The 16,451-nt window shown below is 44.3% G+C and overlaps 1 long non-coding RNA gene across 1 annotated transcript; it reads left to right on the top strand.

The window, feature by feature from the left end:
• Positions 1–340: 340 nt before the first annotated feature.
• On the top strand, positions 341–15,750 carry LOC110905678. The gene is made up of 3 exons (XR_002573336.2): positions 341–466; positions 946–999; positions 15,444–15,750. It is a non-coding gene; the product is annotated as an uncharacterized LOC110905678 (long non-coding RNA).
• Positions 15,751–16,451: the final 701 nt, after the last annotated feature.

The raw sequence follows: 16,451 nt of genomic DNA, 5'->3' as shown, positions 1-16,451 counted from the left end.
GCGTAAAAAATCGGTTTTAAGCGATTTTCAGGTTATATAAGGAAAGCTGAGATTTTTATCAGCCCAGAAGGCTTAAAATATTTTATTTAACATATAAAATCAGTAGCAAAAAGTTTGGTTGTAACGCCCCAAAAACCGGTTACCAATTAAAATAAATGAAAATGAACAAAAAAAAGTAACCTAGTTGATGGGTTATGATAAGAAATAAGTTAAAAATTTGAAATAATGCTTGAATTAAATACTTAACAACTTATAAGGGGGGTAATGTGTAAAGTTCTAATAAATAAGGATTTATAGTGGGTAAACCCACAAACACACATCCTGTGCGTGGGGTTGGATCGATCAAGCAGAAGGAGAACAAGGTGAAACTCTTGTTCTCCAAATTCAGCAAATTGAAGAGGAAATTCAAGGATAATCCAATGCATGAACTTCGATTTACACTCATCTAAACTCGATTATTGAAGTGGTAAGCTTAATTTTCTGAAATCACGAATTATAGAATGAGGGGTTCAACCAATCTCGATTTCTTGTACCATATATGGGAAATTTGAGTTAGAATTGCCTCCTAGAACAAGAATCATGTGTGATTTTAGGTTGCATGAAAGATTGTAGTGAAAACCCACTTTGTGAAATTGTGTTATGATTATGAAGATCATAATGATGGTGATTGTATGTTATCTTGATGTATATATGATCTAGTTTGTAATGCTTGAATGTTAGATAAATTGATGAAGGAGGAATTAGTTATGCAAAATTAGAATAAATATGAATGTTGGGTGATGATGAACTAGTAAAAATGTGCTTTAGAGACTTGTACCTCATACCTTAATTATGATGCCTACCAAGTGTTTGATGAAATGCTTAAGAACTGAATTTATGAGTAACTTGGAAAAATGATAGAATGAAGTAGATGAACTAAATGAATGAATGAACGTTGTAATGTAGGCGTGAAGGAAGAAGGTACAAGCACTAGGAAAACGGAAGGCACGCAAGACCGAGGTATGTTCCGTTGCATACAGATCTTTGTTAAATTCTCTTTTTACTTAACTTGATGTAGAACTATCCTTGTATGACAATCGTGGTAAAATGGCAAGTAAATAACAAATCCTTGTGGATTTGGGTATGCTAACGAAAGTTGTGTTAAGCTATACATTTTGACCGATTTAAATTAAATCGTGTCAAGTAGAGATGAATGCCATCCGTTTGAACGGGTAGTTTCGAATGCCATAATGAATGTTGAAAGCTTAATCCGTTATGCGGATAGAACGAAGAGTAATGTTGAAAGTAAATAACCCAATTAAACGGGTCGAACGTGTATGCTTAACTCTCAATGATGTCACACCCCCAAATTCCACCTGCGGAGTAACATCCGCTTGAGGGCGTGACTGACCAGGATCCAGCCACCAATTATACTAAGCATTGGTTAATAGTAAAGTAATTGCTATCTAAAGTAGTTAGCAACATCGTAGTTTAAGTTCGATAGTAAGTTTAAACAAAACAGCGGAAGCATAAACCAAATAGTTTTGAAAGATAGTTCATGGTTCAAGATAATTAAAACCCAACACACGGGTTTTGGCGAACACTACACATTCCCAAGCAGCAGCTCCTCAGTCACTGGTTACCTGCAAAGCATGCAGTAAGGTGTCAACAATAATGCTGAGTGAGTTCACTAGTTGTCCAGTTTTAATTACCAAAAACTTGTTTCACCAGTTAATTTACTCGTTTATACATGCCATGGGGAGCTACCCCAAAAGTTAGCGACTAAACTGTTTTTCCAATACCGAACACTAGGTAACCGTTTGCGTTTCCGCAGGATGCCCCGATGTCAATGTTCTATCATCATTGACGGATGCCTGAGTACATTAGTTCACGACCGATCCCAAACCATGGCACGGTGTGAGGTTGGTAAAACCTAAATAGCGCTATCAACTAATAACCCGTTCGCCTGGCCCCGACGACTAATCGGTATTATGTAGTAGGGACTTGAGTGATAGAGTTTCGTTTAGTGCCGTTAGTTGCAATCCGTATAAACAGTAATTAACTAAAGGTTCCCAATAACAAGGGAAGAAAAGTAAGTTGTATCCCTCATAGGGGATAGTGTTGTTTGTAGTTCCGTTTCCCAAACCACCGGGAACGCATGCTTTAGGTTGTGAACTCACCTTGGGTTGCTCGGTAGATATTTTACTTGGTCAAACACGTTGGTCACCACGTCCTAGCATGGTTACCAAATATAGGTCAAGTTGGGGTACAAGTAACCACGTATAGCAAACACGTATAGATACACTTAGAATGCACACAAACAAACAGTTGGGTTATTGGGCCTGTCCTAACAATTTCACAAACAGTAACAGATACACATGTAGTTCAGTCAACAGATAGCCCAACAAGTCATGGCCCAATAACACTTAGGCAGCCCAGTCGAGACAAGGGTGGTTTCGACTCGAGAATGCACGGTTTCGAGTCGCAACCAAGGGTTCCGACTCGCAACCCTGGTTTCGGTTCATCATGCTTTGGTCTCGAGTCGCAACCAAGGGATTCCGACTCGCAACCTCGGTTTCGGTTCATCATGCGCTGCTTGCGAGTCGCAACCGGGAGATCTCGACGAATCACGTTTTGGTCTCGAGTCGCAAGCAAGGGTTCCGACTCGCAACCACTGTTACGTGCACCTGAATCCTTCTAGAACCTGTTATGTGTACTAACCAATAGAATTGTGTTTTTGTGTGATTGTGTACTATCCAACCATATTGCACCAACATGTTTCCTTGTCTGATTACTAAGCAAAATGGATCAAAACAAGCATTTTTCAAATATTCATAACATTCATAATATGAAAACCGCAGGTGCGTTAGTCATTCCAAAAGGCATAACGAGGAACTCGTAATGACCATAACGAGTCCTGAACGCAGTCTTAGAGATGTCTTCATTACGAACTCTCAACTGATGGTAGCCTGATCGCAGGTCAATCTTAGAATAGTAGCTCGATCCTTGCAACTGATCGAATAGGTCGTCGATGCGCGGGAGAGGGTAACGATTCTTGATGGTGACCTTGTTCAACTCACGATAGTCGATGCACATTCGGAATGTGCCATCCTTCTTCTTGACAAAGAGTACTGGTGCTCCCCAGGGTGATGAACTAGGACGGATAAATCCTTTATCCAATAGTTCCTGTAGTTGCGTAGAGAGTTCCTTCAGTTCTGCAGGGGCTAGACGATAAGGCGCACGAGCTATGGGCGCTGCTCCGGGGGCCAGTTCGATTTGGAATTCGACCTGACGGTGGGGAGGGAGTCCAGGTAGTTCCTTAGGAAATACCTCGGGATAGTCACGTACTACAGGGAAATCTTCAATCCTCTTTTCCTTTTCGTGGGTGTCGGTGACAAGTGCTAGGATAGCGGTGTGCCCTTTTTGTAAACACTTCTGGGCTTTTAAAAGCGAGATAATGCCTGTGACTTCTCCACCTTTGTTGCCTTGGACGATGAGGGGTTGGCCAGAACGGCGAGGAATACGAACTGCTTTCTCTTGACATAGGATCTCAGCGCGATGTTTGGATAACCAATCCATACCGATGACGACGTCGAAGCTTCCAAGTTTGACAGGGAAAAGATCGATACTAAACGTGTGACCAGACAATTCTAATTTGCAATCGTGGATCACGTGCGTGGCCTCGATGTTCTTACCATTAGCTATCTCGACGATGTGCTTAGAACTTAATAATGCAGGCGGGTGCTTAAGTTTCTTACTAATGCGAAGGGATACATAACTGGCATCGGCACCGGAATCAAATAACACAGAAACATAACGATCATCAAGTAGGAACTTACCCGCCACAACGTTGGGGTCGTTCCTTGCTTCTCCAGCTCCAATCACAAAAGCTCTTCCCTTGCACCATTCCCAGCATTGTTGTTTTGCTCATTGTTCCCAGCTCCCTGGTTGTTGTTGCGATTCTGATTCAGTTCAGGGCAATCCTTTCGCATGTGCCCTGTTGCCCCACATTTAAAACATGCTCGGTTGTTTCCCTGCTGCTGTTGCTGTTGGGGTTGTTGCTGATTCTGCCTTGCTGGGAACTGACTTCTACAATCCTTGGCTTCATGCCCCATCTTGCTGCATCGCTGACACTGACCTTTGTTACATGCTCCATTGTGGTGCCTGTTACACTTGTTGCACTTAGGGTAGCTTCCCCGGTAGCCACCCTGTTGCTGAGTGCCTTTGTTGTTGTCAGTTTTCCTTTGCTGAGCTGGGGCCTGAGTAGAGTTAGCATCTTTGCCCTGATTTCCATCCCACTTTTGTTTGCCATCATTAGAAGTTCCTTCCGCAGCACTGATCCTTTTGGGCAACCTGCCCTCCTCCACAGCCTGGTTGGTGAGTTTGTGGGCAAGACGAACCACGGGCTGTATGGCAGTGAGGTTGGCCGAAGTTACATGGCTTCTGATTTCGGGGACTAAGCCCTTGACATACAATTCGATCCTTCGATACATGGGTCGGGACATGTTTGGGTAAAGAGCAGCGTAGTCGTTGGACAGTTTGGTGTAGGTCTCAATCTCTGACCCAACCATCTTGAGACCATAGTACTCGTCCTCGAGTTTGTGGATATCATCCCTGTGACAGTACTCTTCCTTGATCATATCCTTGAAGTCTTCCCATGCAGTAGCATTAGCAGTTTCCAAACCAAGCATTTGAATTTGCGCCTTCCACCACGAAAGCGCGCTTCCCTCAAGGGTACCAGTAGCAAACTTCACCCAATTAGCAGGGGGACACTCGCAGACAGCAAAAACAGCTTCGACTTTCTCGATCCAGTGCAGAAGACCTATGGCACCCTCAGTGCCATTGAATGGAAGAGGCTTGCAATCCATGAAGGTCTTGAAGGTACAAACACGTGGTTGCACAGGCGCATGCTGACCTGTTGTGAGAGTGATACGAATGGGCTTAGAGGTGAAAAGACGTTGTGGCGGTAGGATCTAAACATCCTAAAACAAGAGCTTACCTCCAGGGTGAGCTGCGAATGCTGCAGCCACCGTGTTAATCAGGTTAGTGAACTGAGCCTGAGTCATGTTGACGTTTCCTCGTCCGCGTCCACTCATTGTCTTCATAACCAGGAAACATAGTATGAGTGTGGTGTCGTAACATAGCGAGAATGAGATAGAAGAGGGGAGGCGAATCTATCTAATTAGGCAAACTAGTACGTATAGTAGAGCAGAAAGCATAAGACAAACAAGCAAGTAAACATGGGTCCGAGCTATGAGGTCAGATAAGTCGAGCCTTGCACTTGGAGTGTAGTGTCGTCACGAGTCACGGGTTATAGTCTGGTTTTTCTCAAAAAGATTTTCCCCTTTTTTAAAACCAAGTTCACTATAACCAATGGCTCTGATACCAATCTGTCACACCCCCAAATTCCACCTGCGGAGTAACATCCGCTTGAGGGCGTGACTGACCAGGATCCAGCCACCAATTATACTAAGCATTGGTTAATAGTAAAGTAATTGCTATCTAAAGTAGTTAGCAACATCGTAGTTTAAGTTCGATAGTAAGTTTAAACAAAACAGCGGAAGCATAAACCAAATAGTTTTGAAAGATAGTTCATGGTTTAAGATAATTAAAACCCAACACACGGGTTTTGGCGAACACTACACATTCCCAAGCAGCAGCTCCTCAGTCACTGGTTATCTGCAAAGCATGTAGTAAGGTGTCAACAATAATGCTGAGTGAGTTCACTAGTTGTCCAGTTTTAATTACCAAAAACTTGTTTCACCAGTTAATTTACTCGTTTATACATGCCATGGGGAGCTACCCCAAAAGTTAGCGACTAAACTGTTTTTCCAATACCGAACACTAGGTAACCGTTTGCGTTTCCGCAGGATGCCCCGATGTCAATGTTCTATCATCATTTACGGATGCCTGAGTACATTAGTTCACGACCGATCCCAAACCATGGCACGGTGTGAGGTTGGTAAAACCTAAATAGCGCTATCAACTAATAACCCGTTCGCCTGGCCCCGGCGACTAATCGGTATTATGTAGTAGGGACTTGAGTGATAGAGTTTCGTTTAGTGCCGTTAGTTGCAATCCGTATAAACAGTAATTAACTAAAGGTTCCCAATAACAAGGGAAGAAAAGTAAGTTGTATCCCTCATAGGGGATAGTGTTGTTTGTAGTTCCGTTTCCCAAACCACCGGGAACGCATGCTTTAGGTTGTGAACTCACCTTGGGTTGCTCGGTAGATATTTTACTTGGTCAAACACGTTGGTCACCACGTCCTAGCATGGTTACCAAATATAGGTCAAGTTGGGGTACAAGTAACCACGTATAGCAAACACGTATAGATACACTTAGAATGCACACAAACAAACAGTTGGGTTATTGGGCCTGTCCTAACAATTTCACAAACAGTAACAGATACACATGTAGTTCAGTCAACAGATAGCCCAACAAGTCATGGCCCAATAACACTTAGGCAGCCCAGTCGAGACAAGGGTGGTTTCGACTCGAGAATGCACGGTTTCGAGTCGCAACCAAGGGTTCCGACTCGCAACCCTGGTTTCGGTTCATCATGCTTTGGTCTCGAGTCGCAACCAAGGGATTCCGACTCGCAACCTCGGTTTCGGTTCATCATGCGCTGCTTGCGAGTCGCAACCGGGAGATCTCGACGAATCACGTTTTGGTCTCGAGTCGCAAGCAAGGGTTCCGACTCGCAACCACTGTTACGTGCACCTGAATCCTTCTAGAACCTGTTATGTGTACTAACCAATAGAATTGTGTTTTTGTGTGATTGTGTACTATCCAACCATATTGCACCAACATGTTTCCTTGTCTGATTACTAAGCAAAATGGATCAAAACAAGCATTTTTCAAATATTCATAACATTCATCACACCTTCAACATGTTCTTTACATATTCATCCTACTTTCAACACATAATCACAAGGTTCTTCATATGAAATATTAGGATCAAGACCACACATTTATCGCAAATCATTTTAACATAATCGGACACAATCGGTATCATCATTAGGTTCCTAAATCTAGCATGTTTCATTGATAAACAAGAACCCATAAGATCAAGAAATCAAGCATATCATACGGTCAAAACATCACCAAAGTAACAACACACGGTTCTACTTCTAACTAGCTAAAACATGTTCATCATCATCATTAGTGACATTTCTAAGTTAAAAACATGGCAACACTTATCAGCACACTTCAAAGATCATAGCAAACACCCAAAAACACTAACCGGTTGATGTTGTGGGTGCGAAGGATCAAGGGTTCCACTTCCGAGTGATGGTTCCGAGTAGAAATCCGGGAGTCTTGGTGCTACGGTTGGATCCGAGAGAGATGAGAGGGTGAGGAGGTGATCTTGGTTTGTTAAGGTTTAGGGTTTTAGTGAGAGGTAGAGAGTGTGAGAGTTGTGAGGGTGAAATGAATGAGAGTGTAAAGGAGAGTGTGGTGAGGGTTTTGGGTTTTATATCTCAAGGTGTGCACTAATGGGCTTTCGGGTGGACCAAGGGAGTTGCGGCCCAACCGGTGTGGGTTACTCGAGACTAGGTGGTCTCGAGTCGGGTCTTGCGGTTTCGGCTCACTAGTAATATACACCTATATATATATAACGTACATACATACAACACATAATCACAGAAAATCCATAGTTTCCATTTAATAATATATGTACACGCAAAGTTACATCAAGAAGGTTTCCCGGGAAAATCCGAAGTGTCACATTATCCCCAGGTTTTAGGAACTTTCGTCCCGAAAGTTAAGGCAGTCACTGTCAAGCTAGTGTAAGTGAGAACGTTTCAACGGGGTGTCACATCATCTCCCGTTAGTTTGGAATTTCGTCCCGAAATTCGGTTGTAGCTTCAGTGCTGGGGTTTTCGTTTGGGAACAACTGGGGATACTTGTGCTTCATCTGGTCTTCCCGCTCCCAGGTAAACTCTGGGCCACGTCGCGAGTTCCAACGGACTCGTACAAGGGGTATCTGGCTACGTTTGAGGATTTTGATCTCTCGATCCGTGATCTCAATCGGTTCCTCAGTAAAGTGTAGCTGTTCGTCAATAGTCAGTTCCTTGAAAGGAATTACGAGCGTTTCATCTGATAGACACTTCTTCAGATTAGACACGTGAAATACGTTGTGTACCGCACTCAGTTCTTCAGGCAGGTTCAATCTATAAGCAACCTTACCAATTTTCTCGGTAATTTCGAATGGTCCGATATATCGCGGATTAAGCTTGCCCCTTTTTCCAAAGCGAACCACACCCTTCCAGGGTGAGACTTTAAGTAGAACCCGGTCACCTACCTGGAATTCTAGTGGTTTCCTACGCTTATCAGCGTAACTCTTCTGACGGTCACGAGCTGCCGCCATACGTTGTCTGATCTGGGCAATCTTTTCCGTTGTATCTACCACCATCTCTGGGCCCGTGATTTGACTATCACCGATTTCCGCCCAGCAAAGAGGTGACCGGCATTTACGACCGTACAATGCCTCAAAAGGTGCTGCCTGAATACTAGTGTGGTAGCTGTTGTTATAAGAGAACTCTACTAGCGGTAGATGCTTCTCCCAATTCTTGCCAAAATCGATCACACACGCTCTAAGCATGTCTTCTAGGGTTTGGATGGTGCGTTCAGACTGCCCATCCGTTTGCGGGTGATAAGCGGTGCTCATGTCCAAACGTGAGCCAAAGGATTTGTGCATAGCTTGCCACAATTCCGAAGTAAAACGAGCGTCTCGGTCGGAAATAATTGAGGTTGGCACCCCGTGCCTCGAAACTACTTCCTTTAAGTAAATCTCCGCCAAGGTAGAAAACTTGTCTGTTTCCTTAATAGCCAGAAAGTGCGCGGACTTGGTCAATCGATCCACTATTACCCAAATAGTGTCATTTCCGCGTTGAGATCTAGGTAGCCCTGTAACAAAATCCATGGAAATTTGCTCCCATTTCCATTTCAGGATTTCTGGTTGTTGGAGTAGGCCTGCTGGCTTCTGGTACTCTGTCTTGACTCTTGCGCAAGTCAAACATTTGCTGACGTATGTTGCTATGTGGGCCTTCATGCCAGGCCACCAATATGTAGTCTTCAAGTCGTGGTACATCTTGTCCGAACCAGGATGTACTGAGTAGCGGGACTTGTGGGCTTCGTCCATCACGAGTTCACGTAAGTCTCCATAGAGAGGGACCCAAATGCGCCCTGTTACATAGTAAGCGCCATCTTCCTTCTGTTCTAATCGCTGTCTCGATCCTCGCAGAGACTCAGCCCTGATGTTTTCCGGCTTCAATGCTTCGACTTGAGCATGTCGGATCTGGGTAGGGAGGTTAGACTGGATGGTAAGTTGCAATGCTCGCACGCGCTTTGGTATAGTGTCCTTTCGGCTGAGGGCATCTGCCACGACATTGGCCTTGCCCGGATGGTACTTGATGGCGCATTCGTAGTCATTCAAGAGTTCGACCCAGCGGCGCTGTCGCATGTTCAATTCCTTTTGCCTAAAGATATGCTCGAGACTCCTGTGATCGGTGTAAATAGTGCACTTGGTACCGTACAGGTAATGTCTCCATATCTTAAGAGCAAAGATCACTGCTCCCAGTTCCAAATCATGCGTAGTGTAGTTTCTTTCATGCGTCTTGAGTTGTCGAGAGGCGTAGGCAATAACTTTCTCGCGTTGCATTAACACGCAACCGAGCCCATGGATAGACGCATCGCAGTAAACCACAAAGTCGTCAGTGCCTTCAGGCAACGAGAGAATAGGAGCGCTACAGAGGTTATCCTTTAGCCTTTGAAAGGCCGACTCCTGAGCTTCATTCCACTTGTAAACAATGCCTTTCTGAGTAAGAGTCGTGAGGGGTTGTGCAATCTTTGAGAATCCCTTGATGAATCTGCGGTAGTATCCTGCCAATCCCAAGAATTGGCGAACTTCGGTTGGAGTCTTGGGTGTAGGCCAATTCTTTATCGAGTCGATCTTAGCGGGGTCGACGTGAATACCGTCCTTGTTGACCACATGCCCAAGGAAATGGACTTCTCGGAGCCAGAAGTCACACTTCGAGAATTTGGCGTACAATTGCTCATTGCGTAAGAGTTCGAGGATAAGACGTAGGTGTCGTTCATGCTCTTCTTGACTTCTCGAGTAGATCAGGATGTCGTCGATAAACACAATCACGAATTTGTCGAGATAAGGCTTGCACACTCGGTTCATGAGATCCATGAAAACCGCAGGTGCGTTAGTCATTCCAAAAGGCATAACGAGGAACTCGTAATGACCATAACGAGTCCTGAACGCAGTCTTAGAGATGTCTTCATTACGAACTCTCAACTGATGGTAGCCTGATCGCAGGTCAATCTTAGAATAGTAGCTCGATCCTTGCAACTGATCGAATAGGTCGTCGATGCGCGGGAGAGGGTAACGATTCTTGATGGTGACCTTGTTCAACTCACGATAGTCGATGCACATTCGGAATGTGCCATCCTTCTTCTTGACAAAGAGTACTGGTGCTCCCCAGGGTGATGAACTAGGACGGATAAATCCTTTATCCAATAGTTCCTGTAGTTGCGTAGAGAGTTCCTTCAGTTCTGCAGGGGCTAGACGATAAGGCGCACGAGCTATGGGCGCTGCTCCGGGGGCCAGTTCGATTTGGAATTCGACCTGACGGTGGGGAGGGAGTCCAGGTAGTTCCTTAGGAAATACCTCGGGATAGTCACGTACTACAGGGAAATCTTCAATCCTCTTTTCCTTTTCGTGGGTGTCGGTGACAAGTGCTAGGATAGCGGTGTGCCCTTTTTGTAAACACTTCTGGGCTTTTAAAAGCGAGATAATGCCTGTGACTTCTCCACCTTTGTTGCCTTGGACGATGAGGGGTTGGCCAGAACGGCGAGGAATACGAACTGCTTTCTCTTGACATAGGATCTCAGCGCGATGTTTGGATAACCAATCCATACCGATGACGACGTCGAAGCTTCCAAGTTTGACAGGGAAAAGATCGATACTAAACGTGTGACCAGACAATTCTAATTTGCAATCGTGGATCACGTGCGTGGCCTCGATGTTCTTACCATTAGCTATCTCGACGATGTGCTTAGAACTTAATAATGCAGGCGGGTGCTTAAGTTTCTTACTAATGCGAAGGGATACATAACTGGCATCGGCACCGGAATCAAATAACACAGAAACATAACGATCATCAAGTAGGAACTTACCCGCCACAACGTTGGGGTCGTTCCTTGCTTCTCCAGCTCCAATCACAAAAGCTCTTCCCTTGCACCATTCCCAGCATTGTTGTTTTGCTCATTGTTCCCAGCTCCCTGGTTGTTGTTGCGATTCTGATTCAGTTCAGGGCAATCCTTTCGCATGTGCCCTGTTGCCCCACATTTAAAACATGCTCGGTTGTTTCCCTGCTGCTGTTGCTGTTGGGGTTGTTGCTGATTCTGCCTTGCTGGGAACTGACTTCTACAATCCTTGGCTTCATGCCCCATCTTGCTGCATCGCTGACACTGACCTTTGTTACATGCTCCATTGTGGTGCCTGTTACACTTGTTGCACTTAGGGTAGCTTCCCCGGTAGCCACCCTGTTGCTGAGTGCCTTTGTTGTTGTCAGTTTTCCTTTGCTGAGCTGGGGCCTGAGTAGAGTTAGCATCTTTGCCCTGATTTCCATCCCACTTTTGTTTGCCATCATTAGAAGTTCCTTCCGCAGCACTGATCCTTTTGGGCAACCTGCCCTCCTCCACAGCCTGGTTGGTGAGTTTGTGGGCAAGACGAACCACGGGCTGTATGGCAGTGAGGTTGGCCGAAGTTACATGGCTTCTGATTTCGGGGACTAAGCCCTTGACATACAATTCGATCCTTCGATACATGGGTCGGGACATGTTTGGGTAAAGAGCAGCGTAGTCGTTGGACAGTTTGGTGTAGGTCTCAATCTCTGACCCAACCATCTTGAGACCATAGTACTCGTCCTCGAGTTTGTGGATATCATCCCTGTGACAGTACTCTTCCTTGATCATATCCTTGAAGTCTTCCCATGCAGTAGCATTAGCAGTTTCCAAACCAAGCATTTGAATTTGCGCCTTCCACCACGAAAGCGCGCTTCCCTCAAGGGTACCAGTAGCAAACTTCACCCAATTAGCAGGGGGACACTCGCAGACAGCAAAAACAGCTTCGACTTTCTCGATCCAGTGCAGAAGACCTATGGCACCCTCAGTGCCATTGAATGGAAGAGGCTTGCAATCCATGAAGGTCTTGAAGGTACAAACACGTGGTTGCACAGGCGCATGCTGACCTGTTGTGAGAGTGATACGAATGGGCTTAGAGGTGAAAAGACGTTGTGGCGGTAGGATCTAAACATCCTAAAACAAGAGCTTACCTCCAGGGTGAGCTGCGAATGCTGCAGCCACCGTGTTAATCAGGTTAGTGAACTGAGCCTGAGTCATGTTGACGTTTCCTCGTCCGCGTCCACTCATTGTCTTCATAACCAGGAAACATAGTATGAGTGTGGTGTCGTAACATAGCGAGAATGAGATAGAAGAGGGGAGGCGAATCTATCTAATTAGGCAAACTAGTACGTATAGTAGAGCAGAAAGCATAAGACAAACAAGCAAGTAAACATGGGTCCGAGCTATGAGGTCAGATAAGTCGAGCCTTGCACTTGGAGTGTAGTGTCGTCACGAGTCACGGGTTATAGTCTGGTTTTTCTCAAAAAGATTTTCCCCTTTTTTAAAACCAAGTTCACTATAACCAATGGCTCTGATACCAATCTGTCACACCCCCAAATTCCACCTGCGGAGTAACATCCGCTTGAGGGCGTGACTGACCAGGATCCAGCCACCAATTATACTAAGCATTGGTTAATAGTAAAGTAATTGCTATCTAAAGTAGTTAGCAACATCGTAGTTTAAGTTCGATAGTAAGTTTAAACAAAACAGCGGAAGCATAAACCAAATAGTTTTGAAAGATAGTTCATGGTTTAAGATAATTAAAACCCAACACACGGGTTTTGGCGAACACTACACATTCCCAAGCAGCAGCTCCTCAGTCACTGGTTATCTGCAAAGCATGTAGTAAGGTGTCAACAATAATGCTGAGTGAGTTCACTAGTTGTCCAGTTTTAATTACCAAAAACTTGTTTCACCAGTTAATTTACTCGTTTATACATGCCATGGGGAGCTACCCCAAAAGTTAGCGACTAAACTGTTTTTCCAATACCGAACACTAGGTAACCGTTTGCGTTTCCGCAGGATGCCCCGATGTCAATGTTCTATCATCATTTACGGATGCCTGAGTACATTAGTTCACGACCGATCCCAAACCATGGCACGGTGTGAGGTTGGTAAAACCTAAATAGCGCTATCAACTAATAACCCGTTCGCCTGGCCCCGGCGACTAATCGGTATTATGTAGTAGGGACTTGAGTGATAGAGTTTCGTTTAGTGCCGTTAGTTGCAATCCGTATAAACAGTAATTAACTAAAGGTTCCCAATAACAAGGGAAGAAAAGTAAGTTGTATCCCTCATAGGGGATAGTGTTGTTTGTAGTTCCGTTTCCCAAACCACCGGGAACGCATGCTTTAGGTTGTGAACTCACCTTGGGTTGCTCGGTAGATATTTTACTTGGTCAAACACGTTGGTCACCACGTCCTAGCATGGTTACCAAATATAGGTCAAGTTGGGGTACAAGTAACCACGTATAGCAAACACGTATAGATACACTTAGAATGCACACAAACAAACAGTTGGGTTATTGGGCCTGTCCTAACAATTTCACAAACAGTAACAGATACACATGTAGTTCAGTCAACAGATAGCCCAACAAGTCATGGCCCAATAACACTTAGGCAGCCCAGTCGAGACAAGGGTGGTTTCGACTCGAGAATGCACGGTTTCGAGTCGCAACCAAGGGTTCCGACTCGCAACCCTGGTTTCGGTTCATCATGCTTTGGTCTCGAGTCGCAACCAAGGGATTCCGACTCGCAACCTCGGTTTCGGTTCATCATGCGCTGCTTGCGAGTCGCAACCGGGAGATCTCGACGAATCACGTTTTGGTCTCGAGTCGCAACCAAGGGTTCCGACTCGCAACCACTGTTACGTGCACCTGAATCCTTCTAGAACCTGTTATGTGTACTAACCAATAGAATTGTGTTTTTGTGTGATTGTGTACTATCCAACCATATTGCACCAACATGTTTCCTTGTCTGATTACTAAGCAAAATGGATCAAAACAAGCATTTTTCAAATATTCATAACATTCATCACACCTTCAACATGTTCTTTACATATTCATCCTACTTTCAACACATAATCACAAGGTTCTTCATATGAAATATTAGGATCAAGACCACACATTTATCGCAAATCATTTTAACATAATCGGACACAATCGGTATCATCATTAGGTTCCTAAATCTAGCATGTTTCATTGATAAACAAGAACCCATAAGATCAAGAAATCAAGCATATCATACGGTCAAAACATCACCAAAGTAACAACACACGGTTCTACTTCTAACTAGCTAAAACATGTTCATCATCATCATTAGTGACATTTCTAAGTTAAAAACATGGCAACACTTATCATCACACTTCAAAGATCATAGCAAACACCCAAAAACACTAACCGGTTGATGTTGTGGGTGCGAAGGATCAAGGGTTCCACTTCCGAGTGATGGTTCCGAGTAGAAATCCGGGAGTCTTGGTGCTACGGTTGGATCCGAGAGAGATGAGAGGGTGAGGAGGTGATCTTGGTTTGTTAAGGTTTAGGGTTTTAGTGAGAGGTAGAGAGTGTGAGAGTTGTGAGGGTGAAATGAATGAGAGTGTAAAGGAGAGTGTGGTGAGGGTTTTGGGTTTTATATCTCAAGGTGTGCACTAATGGGCTTTCGGGTGGACCAAGGGAGTTGCGGCCCAACCGGTGTGGGTTACTCGAGACTAGGTGGTCTCGAGTCGGGTCTTGCGGTTTCGGCTCACTAGTAATATACACCTATATATATATATATATATATATATATAACGTACATACATACAACACATAATCACAGAAAATCCATAGTTTCCATTTAATAATATATGTACACGCAAAGTTACATCAAGAAGGTTTCCCGGGAAAATCCGAAGTGTCACATTATCCCCAGGTTTTAGGAACTTTCGTCCCGAAAGTTAAGGCAGTCACTGTCAAGCTAGTGTAAGTGAGAACGTTTCAACGGGGTGTCACATCATCCCCCCGTTAGTTTGGAATTTCGTCCCGAAATTCGGTTGTAGCTTCAGTGCTGGGGTTTTCGTTTGGGAACAACTGGGGATACTTGTGCTTCATCTGGTCTTCCCGCTCCCAGGTAAACTCTGGGCCACGTCGAGAGTGTTTATGCCTAACCCAACTATTTGGGTAGTCGAATGTGTAAAAGGATGAATGTTTTTGTATGGATGGGGCTAAAACGAAAGGATTATGATTTAACTAGTGTGATAACTAACCTTTTAAAATTTGATTGTTAATGTAGGTAAAACTCCACTTTAGGCGATTTGCAGATATGGAGCGAGCACGTGTTCATGCCTTATTATACCAAGCGCTTCCGCTAGTTTATATGCACACTTTTTGGGTCCATGTCTTGTTACTTTGTTTGATCTTGTTAGAAGTCATACACTGAAAACTTGTTGTCTTAGTTTTAGGAAGTTTAAAGTTGAAATGGGTCGTAGATTGTCGTTAGTTTATTGTGTTAAAAACAGGGGGCACGTTCGTTGTACGAACGGGTCATGCCCAATTTTTGTAAGAATTTCATTATGTATCAAATTTGGTGTTTTGATGTCTTTAGTTTATTTATTTTTAAGTAAACCATTATTTTTATGGAAAAGCGGACCTTACAAGTTGGTATCAGAGCCAAGGTTTGAGGGATTCGGGCAAGAGTCTTAGCGCTCGAACTCAAACCATGGCTCATACAAATGTGCTCGCTCTGAGATCGCCAATGAGGTAAAATTTTAAACATTCGCTTGATATGAGTATGTATAGTGTGTTACGGTTTAAGATTTAAGATTACTTATGTTAAGAAATGTTAAGATGGGTAAAATGAGAAGTCCCTGGACCCGGGTAGCTGAAAACGGACCCGGGAAATGGTCGGAACTGTCAAAATAAGGTTCAGCAGCGTTTCAGCAAAAGAGGGGCCGTCGCCGACGGGCTGTAATGCCGTCGCCGACGCCCCATGTTTGTCGACGGCCTATCTTTCTGTCTACAGACATTGTGGGCGAAGCCTCATTTATGAAGCCCGTCGCCGACGGGGTGTGAAGCCGTCGCCGACGGCTAGCGGAAATCAAATCCGCTGAGGATTTTTGTTTTGTTTTGGTTTTCGTATTTTGAGTTTCCAAAGTGTTTTAAGGCCTATTAAATGTTCGTGTAGGGTCTATATAAGGCCTAATAAGATATATGTAACCACGATTAGTGGTTACGATGGCAAGAAAATTTTAAGGGTCGAAAGTAATGTGTCGAATGACACAAATGAATGCTAAAAAAAATG

This window comes from Helianthus annuus, chromosome 7 (genome assembly GCF_002127325.2).
Source record: "Helianthus annuus cultivar XRQ/B chromosome 7, HanXRQr2.0-SUNRISE, whole genome shotgun sequence".
Lineage (NCBI taxonomy): Eukaryota > Viridiplantae > Streptophyta > Magnoliopsida > Asterales > Asteraceae > Helianthus > Helianthus annuus.
The sequence above is the reverse complement of the archived record's forward strand: the minus strand, read 5'-3'. Positions and strand labels throughout refer to the sequence as shown.